The sequence below is a fragment of the Neolamprologus brichardi genome, chromosome 19, assembly GCF_056152115.1.
Source record: "Neolamprologus brichardi isolate AB-2024 chromosome 19, ASM5615211v1, whole genome shotgun sequence".
Classification (NCBI taxonomy): domain Eukaryota; kingdom Metazoa; phylum Chordata; class Actinopteri; order Cichliformes; family Cichlidae; genus Neolamprologus; species Neolamprologus brichardi.
Genome location: NC_142122.1, coordinates 8,955,892 through 8,979,089, shown reverse-complemented (window position 1 = coordinate 8,979,089; position 23,198 = coordinate 8,955,892). Strand labels below are relative to the sequence as shown.

The window sequence follows — 23,198 nt, the reverse complement described above, 5'->3', positions numbered from 1 at the left end:
TAGTTAGTATTAACGAACATTTATGTTAACACTGAGGCTGTAGCCAAAGTCATATTTGTCAAAACATGGAAGTAAAGTGGAATATTTACCTAAAACTGTCAGCTTGGTTCCTTGGCCAAAGTAAGCAGGATTATTGTAGCTCACAGTGCTCCGTTTTTAGCTCAATATTTTAGATTTTTATGAGAACAGAATTTTCCTTCACTGTCAAACCAGCATTTATACCAATTTATGTTTAATAGGACGAATCAAAGCTTTGAGATATCCAACTTACCTAAAACAGTGAGTTTTGTTCCTTTTCCAAAGTAAGCTTCAGTTCCAGAGTCACACTGATGTCGTCCTCTGCCAAAAACTCTCAAAACTTTCCAGAAACATCCAGTTTACACATATTCTAATAATCCAGATGATCTTTAAACACTTTAAACATGGAGGGTGAGCTTCACAATGACCAAATTTGTTTTGTGTTTGTTGAGATAACAATACAAACATCCAACGTCTGCAAATATAAATTGCAAGTCTTTAAAAACTTATTTCCCATTAAAATTTCTTCTTAGGAATAGGTTTTCACTACCAAAGTGTTCCTCCATCCCAGACACCTTCAGATTAGTGATTTTTCTGCTCTAACAACGTTTTAAGTTGCATGTAGCAGTCTTCACAATGCATTTTAATGGGAGGAGGTTTTTGTACGACGGCTCTATAGGATTGTATCACCGTGGCCCCCTGTCCCCACGGTGAAAAAGCATCACACAAAAACCTTGCGTCTTTTTCGTTCTCTCCTCTCTCCTTCCCCCACCCCGCTTCTCCCTATCTCAGCCTCCATCTCTGTCTGCCTGTGAGCGCAGCTGTGCAGGTCGGGCTGACTGACGGATGAACGCGCTCCAACCTGACTGCTGCTATTTCTGTGACAGCTAAGAAAAGAAGCAGGAAGGGAGGGCAGAAAAAACACAAAGAGACTTTTTTATTTGTGTTTGTAGTTGATCAGAGGAAGTGACATCTCTGGTGGTCACAGCGCTTTATCCAATCAGTTATCGGCAAGCAAGATGAGAAATACTATAAATGGATGTTCACGCATTTTGGTAACTGTAACCTTCAGATAAGACCCCGCATAGAACGCTATAAAAGCATGGTAGGCAAAACAACCAAGCACTAAGTATTTGATACCAGTAATACCAGTAAATGAAAATCTTATTGTTTATGGATGAACTTCTGCTGTCTGGTCGAGTTCATAAGAGTAAATTTATCACATAAATGATATAGTTTGTATAACTGAAAGGACATTTTGACAAATTATAACATAATAGTGGATTGTGTTGATATAGAATCATAGAAATAAAAGAGCAAAAGTTATTATTCTGAAGTGAATTGTAAGATAATAGTCATAGTCAAGAACACAATGAGCCATTTCATAATAATATAAAATTGTATGTAGGTACTGATGTAAAAAATATTTATTTGATATATTTTACACAACATAACTTTGAGCTAACTAAAGTAATCACATACTGAGTAACGTAGTTATGTACAGATTTCTTAAAACGGTATTTATGTCTAAATATATTTATTTAGTTACATTTGCTCCACTGCAAATTAGCCTGGGCTATACTTACCTTATAATAACTTACATTTTAATTATTCTTATTCAAATTTCTAATTTATTGCTAACTTTTATGATGTATTTTGGAACATTTCAGAACTTACTTAATTATATATTCAAACATCCCATCAGATCAATGTGTAAAAGCTGATGTATATTTACATGTTTGACATTTACGGATGAGTAAATAATTAGCAGCACAAGAATTGTTCTCATGTTTAAACCTAAAATTTCATTAAGAACAGACTTAATAGTGCAAACTAAGCATTTTTATGAGACCATGTGTACAGTAGCTATAATATTTAGTATAAATTACACTTTATTTGGATTAATTGTTATCCCGTATAAACCCAGTAGAGGTCAGTGTGTGATAATCTTCTGAACTTGATCTGATCAAACCGAACACATCAAAATAAATAAATGAATGAAGTAGAAACTAAAGCACATGGATGTTGATAACAAACTGTTTGTGAGGATAATACTGAATGTAGTAAAATATCTTTACTGTACCAACACCTGCTCACTTATCTGAACAGATCAGCGTTGTGGTGATGCAGGGACATGACTGAACTGTGAAATGGCAGTTCTTGTACTTTATGTGTATTTATAAAGGTTATTTATTTGTTTTTTATAAAAATATTTGTATCTGTTCATGTCATATTGGTATTTCCTTTAAATTCATTTTAAGGGACCATCAGAGTTAAACACATAATCATTCCTATTTATTCATCTTCCCCAACTCGTCGTGTTTTTTTCATTGAGGTTGTTGTTTAGCTGCTCAGGCTTCCTGAACCACTGTGCTATACTAGAAGCACAGTAATACAGAGCCGTGTCTCCAGCCCCAACGAGGTGTATCTTCAGGGTGGATTCAAGCAAGGAAGGCCGAGACATGGTGTACTGTGAATTTTTAAAAGGAGCTTCAATGTTCCAAGAATCTTTACTAAGAGAATATGTCACTAACTCCAGTTTCCCACTACTGCTTTGTCTGTACCAGTACATGTAGTAATAGCCACTGTCATCTTGTTTACAATCCAGGGTCACATTTGCGGTTCCTTCATAGCTGAAAATAAACTGAGGCTGATCAATTTTAACACCCCGGGAGAAATCTGGAAAACACAGAAAACAAAAAGACAAATCAACAAATTCAGTGAAAAAATATGATGAAGAATTACCGGATATATTACAGTTATCTAATATAAGTATAAATGTTCTTACCAGTGAATATAAAAAGCACAAAAAGGGGGAAATTCATTTTTACAGTGATTATATTATTTCAAATAAAATATATCTTTCTGCATTTGTTTTTCTAACAGGCTGAGCAGGCACAGCACTGATGCAACTTATTGAACTGCTGCAGTTAAAGCTTCTGAAACAAGATGAACAACCCACAGTTTTTCATACAAACAATCTGAAGGGGTTCATTTTTACAGCAACCATATCCCAGTGGCCACCAAGCCAACTGCAGTTTAATTTAATTTCTTCAGCGTAATGAGACAGTGCTGCTTGCAGGACTCAAGGGGGCAGTTTTTTTTTTTTTTATCACTAACCACTGTATCTGCTAACTACATAGACTGCACTTATGTTAATTCTCTTCCCTTTTTTGTATTCTGTATTAGATAAATTGTGGAGTGCAGATGGTGATGCAAAGCTGGGATTTACAAAAAAAGCTATTACCTCCAATAACGACTGCATGGTCTAATCGCTTTTGTTGCAAACACACAGAAGTTCTTGTTCAGGGATGTCAAACATGAGGCCCGGATGCCAAAATTGTCGTGGTGAAGACTCTGTTATGCTCCATTGGATGGCTTTGAAAAATGTGAAGCAATGCTGACAGATTTCTGTCGTTACATTTCATTGATCTGATGTCAAAATGTAAATGTAATGTAAATTGTAAATGTTCTAGAATTTCCACATGATTCTACATACGTTTGAAGAGCTGATGTCTGTTCTATCTTGTACTTATGTTTCCACCAGGACAAAGGTGCTCTGACATTTACAACCAAACAAGCCACAGCTCCTTCCTGCTTTATGCCATCTGTGACAGACAGGCTGGTTATGTGTATGAGTGTCTGGTCTGTGTGTATCACTGTGACTGGCAGCGCAGTAGTAGGTGCTGCTGTCATTCATATGCAGCTCAGTTATTTGTAGAGAGAAGTTGTTTTTGGATGTATCAATAAATGACTCTAAGCGTCCCAAAGGTTTCTCATATTCTTTTACAAGGAACTCGATTGGAGCTTCGTGGTGCTTCTGTCTGTACCAGAGCATGGTGTAGCCACTCATGCTGAACCCTGAACCCATTTTGCACTCCAGCATCAATGTTCTCCCTGGGTCAGAGATTTGATCTTCAGACTGAAGAACAACAACAGTCAGACCTAGAAGTCATGGGAGAGAACACATAGAAAAAAATGTGAATTTACTCAGAGTTGTCACTTATTAGGCAGTAAATAAAGTGTGAGTAAATACACAGCCAACACACCCACCAGAGTGAATAAAAAACGAGAGGTAAATAACTGCGACAACCATGTTAGTATTGAGCTGTCTCCAGTGAAATGATGCAGCTGTTGCAAACATCACTGTATTCAGTACAAAAGCATCATGAGGTCACACGACCACGTGATTTGGGGGACGTATCATCTACAATTTTCTTCAATGCGACCACTTTGAAAACACATGTTGACATATATTTATTGACATTTTATCAATTGTGTAGGTGTACATATTTAATCATAACAAACCAAAGGTAATGGAAACAATCATTTTTTAAAAGGTAATGTAATGTTCAATATTACTGCTTTATATAATGAGAATCTTGTCTTATTACCTCGTGAAATCTTTGCTTAAAAAGTCTTTATTATGTCACCCTTATGATGTTTTGGTATAGGACTACTTCCACAGTTGAAAAACTCCTTTGCAAACACTTTTTGTCTAAATAATTAGAGTAATAAATCATTCTTTAAAAACAGCTCATTGCATCAAAACCAGTGCGCATCAAGTCTGTCGAGTCTAAGTAGCCAGAAGTTATAAGATCACATGAACTTTAATATATTTTACTGTTTATTAAGATTACAGCAGACATGAAAAAAAAACACAACATTGGAAAGAAACAGCTAAATTAGCATTGTTGTACTGTGAAGCACATATTTTATAGAGAAAAAAGTTTTTCACATAAAAAGACTAAAGCTGAAATGAACTTAAATGAAGTTAAACAGGGAAATTTGTTACATATATATAGGTACAGTACACTTCATAAAGAATACATAGATTTGTTATACCCCAATTTTGCCCTGATAAAAAGATGAACAGTTTCAACTTCCAAAAAGAAAAAACAGTGTGCCACTGTCATTAGTTTTCCATCAGAGGTTTTTAGTATAGCGGCGCAATGAAACATGTCACTGTGTGCTGGCAGCACAGAAATACACAGCTGAGTCTGACAGATTAAGGTTTTTGATGATCAGAGAGCCTTTCACTGTGTTGTTTCTTTTTATCTGAAACCGGTCTGTGAACTGGCTCTCATAGTTTGGTTCACCCATAAGCACTGTGTACCCAATGAGGCTCATCGCCTGATCACTCTGCTTGTGCTGGTACCACAGCATTACTTGTAAGTTGCTGTCATCATGACTGCAGTTAATCCTGAGCTCCTCAGTCCCTTTGTTCACAACTTGAGCAGACGACTGTTCAAAGGTAACACTCTCCACTTTTCCTGTGAGAAAAACAAAGGTGACGTGAGGTGAATTTGAGCATTGCAATTCAACAAAAAAAGACAAAACTGTTAAGCTTACTTGTAAGCACCACGAGTATAAATCCAAATGTGTACAGAGCTGGAGGCATTCTAGAAAGTAAACCTAAATGTAGATATGTGAAATCACACAATAAACTGCTTTCACAGCAAAATTACAAAACTAACATCTCTGCGGTGAAACATTTACATGTCGCTCGTGTCTAACAAACTTATACATGTTGAGTTATATCTTCTCTCTTCTTTACACCACACCCCTTCATTCCTGCCTCCTTAAAACTGCTCACGTGTCCCTTGATGCACATGTTCCTTCATGGCCACTAAAAATTATTTACTGATTTTGAAAATAATTTAAAGGATATGAGAAATATCATCCAAAAGGTGCAAATCCAGCTTGTAGTAGTAAATAATTAAATGGCATAATTTTATTTTATTTCATGAAAACAATACTGAACGTGGTAAAATATCTTTACTGTACCAACACCTGCTCACTTATCTGAACAGATCAGCTTTGTGGTGATGCAGAGACATGACTGAACTTTGCACAGGCAGTTCTTGTACTTTATATGTGTCAGTAAATGTTTTTAATTATTGTTTATAAGATTTCTTTTGGCCTATAATGTCACATTGGTATATCTCTGAAATTTATTTTAAGAGGCTATCAGAGTTACAGATACAAGCCTTTCTATTTATCCATCCTCCCCATCATGTAGCGATTTTTTTCACAGAGGTTGTTGTTTAGCTGCTCAGGCTTCCTGAACCACTGTGTTCTACTAGAAGCACAGTAGTACAGAGCCGTGTCTTCAGCCTTAACAGGGTGTATCTGCAGAGTGGAGTTAAGCACGGAACGCCGAGACATGGTGTACTTCATTTTTTCAAAAGGAGCTTCAATGAACGAGTTATCTTGACCAGTAGAATATGTCAGTAACTCCAGATTCCCACTGCTGCTTTGTCTGTACCAGTACATGTAGTAATGTTGTCTGTCATCTTGTTCACATTTCAGAGTCACAAATGCAGATCCTTCACTGCTTGAAATAAATTGAGGCTGGTCAATTTTAATACTGTGGGAGAAATCTGTAAAACAAGAAAACACAGAAAACAAAGGCAAAATCAGCAAATTCAGTGAAAAATATAATGTAGAATTACCAGACATATTACAGTTATCTAATATAAGTATAAATGTTCTTACCAGTGAACATAAACGGCACAAACAAGAGGAGATTCATTTTTATAACAAAACATAAAAATTATTAATTTTCTGCATTTATATTTACAACAGTCACAGCACTGATGCAACTTATTGAACTGCTGCAGTCAAAGCTTCTGTAACAAGATGTCATCAACCCACAGATTTCCACAGCTTCCTTTTTACAGTAACAGTCTCCCAGTGGCCACCAAACCAACTGCAGCTTAATTTCCTCTCCCCAGTGTACTGTGACAGTGCTGCTTGCAGGACTCAAGGGGGCAGTTTATATCACTTTACTGGTAAATGAACTAATGTTGATTTCTGCTTGCCACCCTTCCTTTTTTGTCCTGTTTTTTGATACTTTTATTTATGACCAGTCAGTTTATTGGATGCTCTTTTCATAATTTTATACCCAGTAAAAGCTTCAAACTCACAGTTTTTGTCCCATATTAAACTAATTATGCACCTCCATACAGAGTGAGGGCAGATTGTGATGCAAAATTTGGATTTATAAACAAATTTATTACCTCCAAAAATACTGCATGGTTTTAATCTCTTTTAGTGTACCAGAAGCACATGACTTTAATATGCTTTTGTATGCTTATTTGTGCAAGACAAATTTGATATTAGTTATTAGCATTATTCTAATATTAAACATAAATTAATGTAATTATGCTAGCATGTCTGCCTAATTCTACATAGATTTCAAGATCTGAAGATGTTCTGTCTTATTTTTCCACCAGGACATTCACAACCAAACAAGCCACAGCTCCTTCCTGCTTTACGCCATCTGTGACAAACACGCTGGTTATGTGTATGAGTGTCTGGTCTGTGTGTATCACTGTGACTGGCAGCGCAGTAGTAGGTGCTGCTGTCATTCATATGCAGCTCAGTTATTTGTAGAGAGAAGTTGTTTTTGGATGTATCGATAAATGACTCTAAGCGTCCCAAAGGCTTCTCGTATTCCCTCATAAGGAACTCGATTGGAGCTCCGTGGTGCTTCTGTCTGTACCAGAACATGGTGTAGCTGCCCATGCTGAACCCTGGACCCATTTTGCACTCCAGCAACACTTTTCTCCCTGGGTCAGAGATTTGATCTCCAGGCTGAAGAACAACAACAGTCAGACCTAGCAGCCATGGGAGAGAACAAGGAGGAAACTAAATTTAATGTAGAGTCAAGTAGGTATTAAGTAATAAATAAGGCTTGAGTAAATACACAGCACTCACCAGAGTGAATAATAAATGACAGGTACAGGTAAATAACTGCCACATCCATGTTAGCAATGAACTGTCTTCAGTGTAATGATGCAGCTGCTGAAAAGTGGCGGAGATGGGGAGGAGGTGTGTTGCATGACAGACACTTTTTTAGGGAGAATGATGAAGAGCTCATATTTAAAACATGAGAAGACTCATTGGCTCAAAGAAGGCAGGCAAGAAGATGATTGGCCTAGAGTAATGATGTCAGTATTGACAGTGACAGTGTGAGAAAGTGGTAGTCATGCAAAGAACAGAAAAACAGCCAAACACCCAGGAAGGCAGGCAGATGAGTGATTACAGATCTCAGATCAGGTATTGTGGAGAGTTGATAGGTCAGAGCTGCTCTGTTGGCATGAACGGTATCTTACCAGGATCAATCAAGTTTTAATGTTTTTAGTTTTGGTGTGTCTGTTCCTGCAAGTGGTAAAATGTCAGCCGACGGAGCTAAAGAAAGAAGATATTTTATTCTAGTCCTGAAAAATGAAATCATAATTCACCCTAAATCAAGAGTTCCACCTCCTTTTATAGTAGTTTGAAATGCTACTTAGAAATAGACAGCGGCATTTTAGTGTATTTTTTTTTAGTTTTTGTGCCCTAAAAGGAAAAAAAAAAGATTATTCTCCATCCATTAAAAACTACACCCTGTTGTTAAAGCCAAATCAGCCATTTGTTTTGAGGCATATTCCATCAGCCTAGAGGAGTAACAACAAGGTTTCTAGCATTGACGTTACACCAAAACACATCACTGTGTGCTGGCAGCACAGAAGTACACAGCTGAGTCTGATACAATCACACTGCTGATGCTCAGAGCTCCTGTTTGGATATTTTCTCTTGTAATATCAAAGTGATTTTCAAACTGCTCCTCAATGACAGCGACACTGCCTATGTAGCTGTATCCTATGAAGCTCATTAAGCCATTTTCTTTTTGCTGGTACCAAAGCATTAAATTGAGGCCATTATCATCATGACTGCATGCAATCTTAACATTGGCTGTTTCAGTGACTATTCTTGGATGAGATGCCTGAAAGGTCACACTGCTGGCTTGATCTGTGTGGGGGAAAAGCCACATGTTAAAAGAAGCTAATGTAGGAGTCATGTTAAACATCGTATAAGTGTTGTAAAAAGTACAGGAAGATTGGAAATAATTACTTGAAAGGAAGATGAGAAGAAATCCGATCACAGCTGACATCCTCCAAGTTTGTGCTGTTGCAGGATAAACACGGCTTCATTCAGCAAAGGTCTGTGAAAAGAGTCACGTCACGTATGAGCTTATAGGAAAAAATGCTTTTAGTAAGGGAGTGGCATTAAGCCACATCGCTGTGTGCTGGCAGCGCAGAAGTAAACAGCAGCGTGTGACAGTTCTGCTCTTTGAATGATAAGTTCCCTCTTGCATTTTGATATCCATTCTCAATGAGGGTCATAGACTTATTCTGTTATATATGCTGATACCAGAGCATTAGAGTAAGGTTCTCATCATTATGACTGCAGTCGATCTGGACTTTACTTTTCTGTTCCACTGTTTGGTGAGGAGATTGCTGAAATGTGGAGAAAGCAGAATAAAAATTGAATGCATGTATTTCAGGCAGAGACAAAAACCAAACCAAAACAGGAAACCAGATCTCTTTCAAAATAATAATACAAGTGAAAACTTATGAAATGACAGGCTCCTTATGCTGACCCCTGGAACAACAATCAGTGGAAGAGTCACCTCACAACTGACAGAACTGAAAGGATCTGCCTGATACTATTAGACACCAGCAGAGATCGTGGAGTCCAAACCTTGATAGGTCATAGTTTTTTCTGGTGGCATAAAGTGTTTTTGACCAGAATTAATAGAGTGGAAAACTGTCAAAGCCATTATATTCTGGATATTCTGTTATTGCCAATTTCAAACTTCTGGGTAGATTTATCAGTAATAACACTCCAGTATTAAATCATTATTATTTGCAAATGTTACAGCTAACTAAAGTCATATACTGAGTACCAACACCTGCTCACTTATCTGAGCAGATCAGCTTTGTGGTGATGCAGAGACATGACTGAACTTTGCAGAGACAGTTCTTATACTTCATATATAAGATAAATGTGCTTTATTTGCTTTTATAACAATTATTGTTTCCTTTTATGTCATGTAGTCCTGATACTTATTTTATGGGGCTCTTAGAGTTAAACACATCAGCTTTCTGATTTATCCATCTTCCCCTTATCTTCCAGTTTTTTCTTCCTGTGAGGTTGTTGTTTAGCTGCAGAGGCTTTCTAAACCACTGTGCTATTCTGGAAGCACAGTAATACAGAGCCGTGTCTCCAGGCTCAACAGGGTGTATCTGCAGGGTAGATTCAAGCACGGAAGGCCGAGACATGGTGTACTTTGATTTTGTAAAAGGAGCTTCAATGTTCCAGGAATTTTGACCAGTAGAAAATGTCACTAACTCCAGTTTCCCACTGCTGCTTTGTCTGTACCAGTACATGTAGTAATATTGATTGTCATCTTGTTTACAATCCAGGGTCACATTTGCGGTTCCTTCACGACTGAAAATAATTTGAAGCTGATCAATTTTAACACCACGAGAGAAATCTGGAAAACAAAGAGACAAAGGCAAATCAACAAATTCAGTGGAAAAAATATGATTAAGAATTTTCAGAGATATTATAGTTATCTAATATGAGTATAAATGTTCTTACCAGTGAATATCAAAAGCACAAAAAAGAGGAAATTCATGTTTACATTGATTATATTATGACAAATAAAATATATCTTTCTGCATTTAAATTTCTTACAGGCTGAGCAGGCACAGCACTGATGCGATTTATTAAGCTGCTGCAGTTAAAGCTTCTGAAACAAGATGAACAACCCACAGTTTTTCATACAGACAATCTGAAGGGGTTCCTTTTTACAGCAGCAGTCTCCCAGTGGCCACCAAGCCAACTGCAGCCTAATTTCCTTTCTCCAGAGATTCGGATTCTGATTATTCTCTTAGGTTTGTTTTTTTCTTACTTTTCTGAAGATTTGCTTGCTCTTTTCACAATTTTACTAAACCTCAAACCTGCTGTCTTCATCCTTTATTGGATTGACTGTGCAGCTGCATGTGACGGCTGATGGTGATGCAAAATTGTGATTTACAAACAAATCTATTGCTTCCAATAATTATGGTATGGTCTAAACTCTTTTGGTGTGCACAGACACACAGATGTAACAGTTAGACATGTGCCTTTAAAATGTTTTGGCTTATTCTTTGTGCAAGAGGTAATTGGCGTTAGTCATTAACTTTTATCTGATATTAAAAGTAAATGCACCAAATTGTTTTAGGTCAGTTCTGTGTAACTTTGAAGATTTGTAGACTGCTCCGTCTTTATAAAAAGTTTATATCAAACCAAACAAGCCACAGCCCCTTCCTGTTATATGCGATGTGTGACAGACACACTTGCTATTTGTATGAGTGTCTGGTCTGTGTGTATCACTGTGACTGGCAGCACAGTAGTAGGTGCTGCTGTCATTCATATGCAGCTCAGTTATTTGTAGAGAGAAGTTGTTTTTGGATGCATCGAGAAATGAGTTTAAGCGTCCCACAGTTTTATCATATTCATTTAAAAGGTAGTCAACTGGAGCTCCATGGTGGTTCTGTCTGTACCACAGCATGGTGTAGCTGCCCATGCTGAACCCTGAACCCATTTTGCACTCCAGCGTCACTGTTCTCCCTCGGTCAGACATTTGATCTTCAGACTGAAGAACAACAACAGTCAGACCTAGAAGCCATGAGAGAAAAAACAGAGAAAAAAAGTGAATTTACTCAGATTTGTCACTTATATAGTAAGTATAGTAAATAAAGTGTGAGTAAATTCACAGAGCACCCACCAGAGTGAATAAATAATGAGAAATAAATAACTGCTATAACCATGTTAGTGATGAGCTGCCTTCAGTGGACTGATACAGCGGATGCAAACCTCACCACATTCAACACAAAAGACATCATGAGCTGAGATCACATGATCACATGATTTGAGAAGTATCATCTATAACCCTCCTTCATGATCGACTGCTTTATTTTTGTTCTTTTTGAAGTGTTGCCAGTATTCTGTGCTGCTGTGACATTAATCTTTTGTTCCCAGCGTCATGCAACATCATTGCAAATAAGAAAAAGTTAGTGTCTACATTTTAATTATATTTAAAAAATATATTAAATTATATGAAATTATATTACCTGCCAAACTTATAAGATGACTGGTTTTGATCAACTTATTTTTACTTGATTAAAGCGAGAAGCAAAACATGATATAGTGATATGAGATTGTCACCACATTGTCTTTAAAACTCCTTTTTGAACATGTTAATTATAATGGATATTATTTAACTGTTTTTGTATTATTTTAACAAGTTCAAATTAAAGCCACACATTATGTTACATTACAATACACAAAGTTATAAGATCACATATATACTTTAATAAATTTGACTGTTATAAACTACAGTAGAAACTCAAAAATGACACCAGAATGGAATAAACATGGAAATCCCTTTTTCTGCTATGTTTAGTTCATTAGACTGTTTATGCTAACAATTACAGCTTGACCTTTTAAGGTAAACATTTGGTTCTTTTTACACCATGTAGCCTGCAAATTGAATAATCATGATGACGTACCACATGTACCAGTTAAGAAGTTAATTATATGTCAGCAAGTGAAGTTGATGTGTTGTAAAAAGAAGTACTTGGCAAGTGTAAAAACATTTTTTAAAAACTTTGACAAGGACCAAACTGTAAACAATGAATTCAGAGGGTCTCCAAAACTGGTTAAAGGAAGTGGGCACCCCAGGCTCACTGGTGTGTATGTGGAGTAAAGATACTGTGAGTTTGAACCACTGAAAATTTGGCTAAAAACACATTTTTTGAGCCACATTTCAGCAGCCTGGTTCAGAAAGAACAAGGTTTTTAGCATTGGCATTACACCAAAACACATCACTGTGTGCTGGCAGCGCAGAAGTACATGGCTGAGTCTGATACAATCACGCTGCTGATTCTCAGAGCTCCAGTTTGGATATTTTCTCTTGTAATCTCAAAGCGATTGTCAAATTGTTCTTCCTTGACAGGGACACTGCCGAAGTAGCTGTATCCTATGAGGCTCATTAAACCATTTTCTTTTTGCTGGTACCAAAGCATTAGGTAGAAGTCATTTTTATCATGACTGCATGTAATTTCAACATTGGATGTTTCAGTGACTATTCTTGGATGAGATGGTTGAAAGGTCACGCTGCTGGCTTGACCTGCGTGGGGAGAAAGGCAAATGTTAAAGAAGCTAATGTTGAAGTCATGTTAAAATAACAAGTGTTGTAAAAAGTACAAGAAAATTTGAAATAATTACTTGAAAGCAAGATGAGAAGAAACCCGATCACAGCTGACATCCTCCAAGTTTGTGTTGTTGTAGGTTAAACACGGTTTTTATCAGCAAAAGTCTGTAAGAGACGCATCACACCTGCAGGTGTAGGAAAAATGCTTTTAGTAAGGGAGTGGCATTAAGCCACATCACTGTGTGCTGGCAGCGCAGAAGTAAACAGCAGAGTGTGACAGTTCTGCGCTTGGAATAGTAAGTGTTCCTGTTGTTGTGCTTCCTCTTGTCAACTTGAATTGTTCTTCAAACTGACCCTCAAATGTTTGTTGGGTATTCTGATATCCATACCCAATGAGGGTCATAGACTGATTTTCTTTTATATGCTGATACCAGAGCATTACAGGAAGGCTCCCATCATTATGGCTGCAGTTGATCTGGACTTCACTTCTCTCTGCCACTATCTGGGGAGTAGATTGCTGAAATGTAACAGCACTCACCTGACCTGCAGAGAAAATACAATAAACATATTTGTGCAGAGACAAAAAAGAAACCAAACAAACAAACAAAAACAAAATAATCCAACAAAATCACCTCTAAAAAACACATATTTTGAACATGATTGTTTAGGCATATAATGATGTAAAAAATAAAGACTTTCGCAAAGACCTGAAGTTTGACATCTTACAGTAAAGACTGATGAAGAAAGAGCCAAAGGCATACAATGAAGACATCGTCAGGCACTGATGTGACAGGAGTAGTTCTCTGAGATTAAGACTGTGAAGCAGTAGCAGTGTCGGGTTAATTCATCACCACATCCTCATGATAAAAGCTTCAAACTACGTGCTGTGCCTCCACCTATCGGTTGATTTGGTTTAGTCCTGCCTCTGTTGTGCTGCTTTTTAAATTCTTGATCCTAATTAAACCAGTTTGAATGTGCTCCCTTCTAACTTTCCACTTCTTATTTGAAATAATGAATGTGACAGTTCTTTCACCTGCTTTTTTACCAAGTTATTTATGTCACTAATGCTATTTCAAACTGTTCAGTGAATGTTCATTACCTCCTTTATTTAAATGCACTCTTCTTCTATATTAAATCCATAGCATGTAAGTGCAGTGAAATGTTATTTCTTTACAAGTCCAAAGAATTTGTCACCCGGTTAATTTGTAAAGATAAACTGACAAATAGAGAGATACTTATTGATCCCACAAGCAAAATTATTGTATTACAGAAGCAAGATTTTAATGGCAAGGATTTTCTGATATGCTCTGCCTGATGTGGCTGCTTTTCGACCATATTTAGACATTTTTCTGGCCTAGAGAGTTAAAATGAAGAGTATCACTGATTGTTGGACTGATCTTGGCTGAACTAGATAGTTGGAAGATAAAACTTATAGTATCCTTAAGTATAGATTCTCATATATTTAGATTTCCTGACTTTTTCTGTGCAGTAAAGAAAGTTGAACATTTAAAAAATCATTTGGATTTCTATCTAACTTTCATAGCATCATGCTGATGTTTTTTTTCAATCCTTTCCTTTTCTCAAACTTCTTCTTCTTAATATTATCATTACCTGTAAAACTTGCTTCCAGTTCTAATAAAGACTGTTAGAGCACTGATATGGTGTCACATGGTTTCTGTGGTTTCCTGTTGGGGTATTAATATCTGCTTGACTATTATGGAGGTTTTTGTATTGGAGGATGAGCATATTTATCACTGTGCTTACTTGCTGCTCCAAAATATTCTCCGCTGTCTTCGGGGTGTTTTGGGTTCAGGATGTGCAGATAACCAGTTTTCTCTCCATCTCCGCTCACACTGAAACGACTTTCAAAACCCGGCTCAACTTTCAGGGTTTTATAATATATGTAGGCAACCAGTTTCATGGAGGTGTCTCCTGCTGAGCGGTGATACCACAGAATTGTGTCATAGCCCGAGATGTTATGAGTTAAGGTCAGGTTTATTTGAATGTTTGGTTTTCCTAAGAGTTGAGATGGAGACTGAAAAACCTGGTTTTGTTTATTAGGGTAAACTCCTGTAAAGAAATAAAGAAACACTGTTAGATATTGCTGTAATGTGCTGCTGCTGAAGAATAAAAACCTTCAGCTTTATTACTGGAAAACAGTGGTAGAGAAGGTGTAAATATTTCACCTCCAATTCCTCCATAGTAAGGTGTTTGTAGGGGGTTAATTTACAAATACATTAAAGAAGAAGGTTAACTGATTAATTACCTTTAATCCAGAGAAAGGTGATGATGGTGATGATAAGATAAGCTGGTGTCATGTTGAATCTCAAGAACTGAATGAAGTCTTTACTGTGCTTTGAGAAACAGAAGGAGGAACAGGAAGTGATGTAAAGAGATCAGCGTATAAGATGAGATATAAAATAGTCTTCCAAGAAGCCAGACTTTCATTTCATTTTTGAAGTGGTCTGTAACAATAGATGTCCTGTTTGTCTTATTTTGAGTTTCTCAGTTAAGATACTGACTCCATTTTTTATTTGTCATTTATCTTCTAGCATTAAAAAAAAAACATTTGGATTGGCTAATTACAGTATGAATACTATTTTCATCTGAAATGCTTTTATTTTAGTATAAAGGATGTTCAGTTACGTTTAAAAATGGTTTTCCAGGTGTTTTAGATGTGTATCAAAGCGTTTCTTTGGACACTGGTTACTTTTGCTATTGTAGTGACTTCTAAGAAAAGCTGTCGTAATGATGGCTAATGTTCATGGCCTATCATTACATGTTTCAAATGATGAGCCATGTATGAGATCAATGAAATTAAAGGCAAATGTTTTTTTTTTACAAAGATGTCACCTTCTTAGGATCATCTGCCAGGCTGTGTGAGACTCTTCTCTAACTATTAGGGATCAGGTGTATACGCTGGCTGACAGGTACTGTTGGACTGGTTACTGGACTGGACTGGTACAGTTTCTCTCTCAGATTTCACAAGCAGTTGTTTTGTAGTCTGATCTTGGTAGCTTGAGTGTCCACGGTTTTGTGTGGAATCTCGTGTCTGACGGGTGTTTTCACCTAACTGATTAATCATTTATTAGTCATTTGCAAAATTTGTGATGGTAAATATTTTCTGATTTCCTTTGCCAGATGTGGCTGCTTTTTGGCTGTATTTGGGCTTTTTAGTTGGTCCAAGACTTTATTGAAAAGTCATTTGTGAGTTGATTACAAAAAGGAGAGAAGATCTGAAGGCAAACAGATCTTCTGTTTGGTGCACAAAAATAAATAAAACTTCATATAGAAACATAATGTACAGAGCTTAGGTTGCAATCTTACCAAAAATGAGTAGTTATTATTCATTTGTTGTGTATTTAAATTGTATCCAAGTTGCAAATCACCCATAAACGACTCTCCAGTACGAAGATTAACATCACCTGTAAAGCCTACATCCAGTTCTAATGAAGACTGTTGTTAGAGCACTGATACTGTGTCACATGGTATCTGTGGTTTCCTGTTGGGGAACTCATATCTGCTGGATCATTATGGAGGTTTTTGTATTGGAGGATGAGCATATTTATCACTGTGCATACTTGCTGCTCCAAAATATTCTCCGCTGTCTTCAGGGTGTTTTGGGTTCAGGATGTGCAGATAACCAGTTTTCTCTCCATCTCCACTCACACTGAAACGACTTTCAAAACCCGGCTCAACTTTCGGGGTTTTATAACTGACATATGCAACCAGTTTCATGGAGGTGTCTCCTGCTGAGCGGTGATACCACAGAATTGTGTCATAGCCCGAGATGTTATGAGTTAAGGTCAGGTTTATTTGAATGTTTGGTTTTCCTAAGAGTTGAGTTGGAGACTGAAAAACCTGGTTTTGTTTATTGGGGTAAACTCCTGTAAAGAAATAAAGAAACACTGTTAGGTGGTGCTGTAATGTGCTGCTGCTGAAGAAGAAAACCTGTGCATGTCAGCTGATTTCTGGGAAAATGGTGAAAGTAAATATTTATATACCACCTCCAGTTCTTCCATCTGTAAAACATTTTAAGGGTATTCATTTACAAATATATTAAAGAAGAAGGTTAATTAATGAATTTATTACCTTTAATCCAGAGAAAGGCAATGATAAGATAAGCTGTTGTCATGTTGAATATCAAGAACTGAATGGAGTCTTTACTGTACTTTGTAAAACAGAAGGAGGGACAGGAAGTGATGTAAAGAGACCTACGTATAAGATGACTGTTCCGCCCTTCTGCAGCCCTTAATCTCTTTGCAGGGGCAGTGCAAGAGTGTTCAGCTGTTGCTAATTGATCACACCTAGTCAGGTGTGGATGAAGGCATACCTGAGGCAGGCTTTCAGGAAGGCTTACTAACTTTATCATATTTTAGTCAACTTGTTATGTAATTTAAAATAACACCTCTTCTCTGTGAAACTCTGGTATTAGTCTGTGGCTGGGCGTGGTTTGCGATACTGCTGCATGTGAGATGGACACACCTGCGTGGCATCTACAATCATGCCTCGCTGGCATGTTAGAGGTGAACAAAACACAGGCAGGGTTATGGGCTGGTACTAGCAGTTGTTTTGTGTTATGATCTTAACTGATCTTCAAGTAAATATGGCAGTTTAATCCACAAAATTTGAGTAATTGTAATTTTAATTCAAACTATTTATGCAGACTGTCTCCATGTTGGAACATGACAACATGGAGACTAAGGGGCTGAGCCCAACCCCTGGAAAACAATCCCACACCATAATTTACAATTGGCACAGCGCAATTAAGCGAGTATCATTCTTCTGGCAAGTGCCAAACCCAGACTCATTCATCAGACGGAGCCAGACGGATGGATTTTTCACTCCAGAGAACACATCTCCACTACTCTAGACTCCAGTGGCGGCACACTTCACATCACTGAATCCAACTCTTTGCATTATGTGTGGTCATGTAGGGCTTTGATGTAAGTAAAATAATCTTAATCTAAATTAATCTGAAGGCCACATGAAATGTGGAGGTCTGCAGCCATTGAATCTGCAGAAACTTGGTGACCTCTGTGCACTATGCGCCTCAGTATCGGGTGACACGGCTGTATGATTTTATGTTGCCTGTTGCTGTTGTTTCTAGTTGCTTCTAGTTGACATTATACCACCAATAGTTGACTGTGGACTTGTTGCACTGATGGCATACTGTCAGAATACTATGCTGGAATTCCTGAGACTGAGCCATTCTTTCACATTGATTTTATGTACCTGTGGCAATAGATGTGACTGGAACCCCTGAATTCAATGATTTGGATTGGTGAGTTAATACTTGTGGCAACGCAGTGTAATACATGTGCTGATAAGCTGGGAACTCAGTAAACCACAAAAACAACCCATGATTGTATGGGAGATAACTTACTCTTTAACCTACATTCAGGGGTGAGCAAAAAAGAGGTTTTTGTTACGAGAAGATGGATGTTCGATGCAGTGTGCTTCCCTGGCTGCACAAAAGTAAGTCGCAGTGTGCTCAAGTGGTTTAAGGTTGATTATGGTAAGCAAGCTATGCTTTTTCTCTCCTTCCAGATCTCCAGATAATTTGAAATGTTTTCTAAATGGCTCCTCAACGCTGTCATTGTTGAACTTTGCATATCCATATCCAACAAGTTTCAGAGCCGTTCTGGTACCAAAGCATCACTCTGTAGTCAGATTTTTCATGTTTGCACAAAATCTCAACATTGGCTTCAGCCTTTTTGATGACAGAAGGAGACTGATGGATCTGAACCCCGAGTGAAAAACCTAAAAAAAACAACAACAAAAAAAACCCAACAACAACTTAGATTTACTTAAACAATGAAACAAAATAGAAACTTGCTGATCTGGAGGAAAGTTGAAATTACCCATAAGATGACCTAAAACAAGTAAAATTATCATTTTAGTTCTCTATCCTGTGGAGCTGCGAGGTAAATGTGATACTGATGAGGGTTGTCACTAGTATGTATGTTTAAAAAAGAAAAGAAAAAAAACATGAGGAAATGATGTATGTATCACATGACAGGGATCCCAGAGAGCAGCTGGATGGCTGAAGGTTGCTTAAAGACATAAAACCACAGTTGATAAAAGATGTATGCATTTAGTTTTTGTGTAACTAACAGGAAATCTGCCTCAGTGTGCATATCGCGCTGCGCAGTAATACACCGCGCTGTGCTCAGACTCTTTTAGACCCGCTATAAACAGAGACCCCTTCTTAGCTGTATTTCCACTTAAATCTCCAGTGATGTTGCAATACTTTTCAAATTCTCCTTCATATTTTATCGTGCTATAGTCCACATATCCAATTAGTTTCAGAGCTGTGTCTCCAGGTGACTGCTGGTACCACAGCATCATTCTGTAGTCAGTTTTTTCATGGGTGCAGATTAGTTGTACATCATCGCCAGCGTTTCTGATAGAAGCAGAGGGAGACTGACGGACCTGAACTCCCAATGAAATACCTGCTGTAGGCAGAGGTTGACACATCAATGATATAAAATGTGAAAGCAAAGCTTGTAAATCGCATTTAAGTGTGAAGCAGTTACCTGTGAGGAAAAGGCCAAAAAGAAATCTGATCATTGTGTCGAGTTCTGACATGAGCTACAAAAAAATATGCTGTATCGCAGCATTTAAACCAACAGAACTGAGCTGTAGGTGCTTTCTCGCAGAGCTCGGTGTCATTGCATGAAGAATCCAGTGTGATGTAGGCAGAGGAGGAGTGGCTTCATGTGATTTATCTGTATAAGCTCTCCTTTTATTCGATTTAACAACAAATAATGTTTTTGGACAGCTTTTCTTATAACAAACATAAAAAACAGTCACAAAATACGTTAGCCAATGAAAACACGATTACATCAAACCATAGTACAACCACAAAAGCAGGTGTATGTGATCAGTTTATTCCCTATCTTCTTTTTAAACCATTCCACATTGTGCAGTTTTTGTAAGGCTCAAGGAGCCTTTTTGTCATTGTGCTTCTCTCGCAGCACAGTAGTAAACTGCATTTTGCTCTTCTCCTGTAAGTTTAACTATGAGAGAACTCTTCTTTGCTGTATTCCCAGTCAGGTCTCCAGAGATGTTGAAATTATTTTTATATATCTCTTCCATTGTGACATCTTTGGAGTATAAATACCCAATGAGTTTCATAGCTGTGTCTCCAGGTGGCTGCTGGTACCAGAGCATCAACCAGTAGTCTGTTTTATTATGGGTGCAGAAAATCTGGATTTTGTCACCAGGTTTGCCACTAGGTTGTGCGATAATATCAGAGGGAGTCTGATGAACTCTAAGACCCTCACAAACACCTGTATGAAGAAAAAAACTGAATATTATTAGTTATGCTCTGATCAATACTGAACAAAAAAAACTAAACTAAATGTACAGTATTAATGAAACATCAACAAATATAGTGGAAACAAGTTTTTACCTGCCAGGCAAAAGAGGAGAAACGTGATCATTTTGAGAAACTGCTCAAAAGGCGACTCAGACAACCCATGGGCTTTTGCACGAGTTGAAAGTGACTAATAGTGGCTGATAGTGATGGTAACTGAAGTGATAAACACAATCACTCCTAGACAGAAAAAGGCTTTAGCTACTTGGGAGGAGCCAGGAGTTCAAGTGAATTTATGAGGACTGAGAGAGCCTAAAAGAAAAACCCATTTAATCAAAGCTCCAGTCAGTGTAAGTGAGGCAAAAAGCTTCTGTAGCTTCTTAGAATCTACATTTTGTGATGAGATAGATGGAGAGAAATTTATCAACTCAGTGGCTGTAGAAGTAATTCTCTCTTACTCTCTTAGTAAAAGATTATCACTGAACAAAATTCATAGTTGACATTTAAAGTAGTTTTGTTTGCTGTAAACTCTTTGTTTGTGCTTCCTTAAAAAAATAACTACCTACTTTATATTTCATTTGCTGCATGTTAAGGTGAAGTGTTTCTTGAGCCCTAGTGCCACCTGGTGACATGATATAAAATGCTTGTTTTTTCCCTAATATACATCTAATTGATTAGCAGTTTTTGCTCAGCTTCTCATGCTTCTCACATCACTGTGTCTGCCGACAGCACAAAAATACACCCCACTGTCATTAAACTGCAAGTGTTTCACAGTGAGAGTCCCGATGTCAAAGTTTTTTTTGCTGGCTAAATATTTTGCTTCAGAGATGTCTCCATATTCGATCTTTCCCCCAAGAGCTTTGGAGAGGATGAAGGTCATGGTCTTTCCCAGTCGCTGAATGTACCAGTATGTCTGGATATAGGTAAAGTCTTTGTTATGGCTGCAGTTCATCTCTGCAGAAGTGGACACATAACTCCAGCTGATTTTAGGATATTGAGTAACATCCTGGCAGTGACCTGTGCAGAGAAAATACAACATTCAAACAGAATTTGATATCTTCTTATATAAGCTGAAACAAAAAAGTGTATTTACTCATTTTTTCCCCTGATTTAAACATTTTTCATATTCATTGATGAACTATTACAGCAATCTGTTTTTAAAATAAACAGAAACTATCTCAGGTATTAGTTGGCAATATTTTAAATAAATAGTTTAAATGTTCCAGGTATTCCTTGACAGAGAAAAAAAGAAGCCAAAACAAAAATAAACTTGGTTGTTGCAGTGCACACCATGACTATAGCAGAAAATATTTGCATTTCAAATGTTAATTATTAATTACTACCTTGAAGCCAAAGGGGAAAAAGTACAAATCTAATGAAAACCTGCATCATGATAGTGCTCCAGTTTCCTGAGATGCTGCCACTGCAGATATACTGAATATCTGAGGGCATTTAAATACTGTGTGTTGCCTGACAGAAGGAAGCTAACTTTGAAAAAAAGGAGGGGAAAAAACCCTCTTGACAGGTGCTGGTGCAGCACCGTGTGCTGAGGGGAGAACACATGGTGAGGTTTTTGTACTGAAGTGCAGTGCTTTCTAGCATTGTGTTGAGTGACAGCACAGAAGTACACTGCGCTGCTGTTTGGGCCCAGTTTTTCGATTGTTAGTGTGCAAGTCTTATTTATATTTGCATCTCCTTTTAATTTCACATCAAGTCCTTTCTCAGGATTATCGAACGTCCCGTACATGTATCCCAAGAACTGCAGATGTCTGTTGTTCATTTGCCTATACCAGAGGATTCGATCATAGCCCTGAATACTGTGAGAACAGTTTATTTTGACTTCTTCTGTTTCCCTTGAAATGTACAGCTGGGCTGGAGTCTGGTAAATTTGGGAATTCAGAGAAGAACCTGTGGAAAAGACATAAAAAAAACTCTGACTACAAATGTGACAAATTTTCCACATGTCAGTTTGTGCATGTATGATTGACTAGATTAAGTTGAGTAAGTAACCTTTATAAAAACCAAGAAGAGCAACACTTTAACAACAATATATATTTGCAGCTCCTCATTACTTGTAGAAACAAGTGCTGAAGAATAAAAAAATGACCAGAAATAAAGTGTTTAAGTTAATACAACCGATCTACTTCTTCTGACAATTAATCCTAGTTTTAGAGACCATAGGAACCTCATGGTTGCAAGCAAATACCTCTTTAAAACATTTTAAAGAATAAATACAATACAAATTTTTACCTGAAACATGGAAAAAACCAACAAGAGAATAATACAAGAGAATGATCATCATTGTGTTTTCTGACTTCAGTTTAAGAGCAGTCTGGTTATAGGTTAGCCTTTCAGGAATACAAGAGACCAGGTTTTTAAGGTGGGTGGTGTCTTCCTGCTCTTCTATATGTTATGTTAAATGCTGCTAACCACCATACACCGCTGCCTCAACAAAGATATGCTGCCATCTTGTGAAAGAAAGTAAAACAAACCCGCAAGAATATATTCAAAGTTAGTCAGACAACAGTCCCTTTGTAAAATCATTAACTTATTATTCATTAGTAGATATGAATGTGTTCATTCATATCTACTATCTTGCTTCACCACACAAGTTACTTGTCACGTTATTAATAATAAAATGTCTTAAAGGTATTCAATTGTCCTAAATTGTCCAATTTGACTGGGTCTTAAATGTTAGTGAGAAGTAAACAAACTTTTTGTTCCTGCTACATATACAGACCATAGTTCCTCCATCATTAAGGTCATGCTTTATAGTTTGACCAGTTCTTTCACGCTGCTTTATGTGTAAAAACTGCTAACTGATAC

The 23,198-nt window shown here is 37.3% G+C and overlaps 1 gene segment (V, D, J or C); it reads right to left on the bottom strand.

Moving 5' to 3' along the window:
• The window catches only part of LOC102795878 (T-cell receptor beta-1 chain C region-like), a 75,827-nt gene that overhangs the window by 4,926 nt on the left and 47,703 nt on the right, over nt 1-23,198 (bottom strand).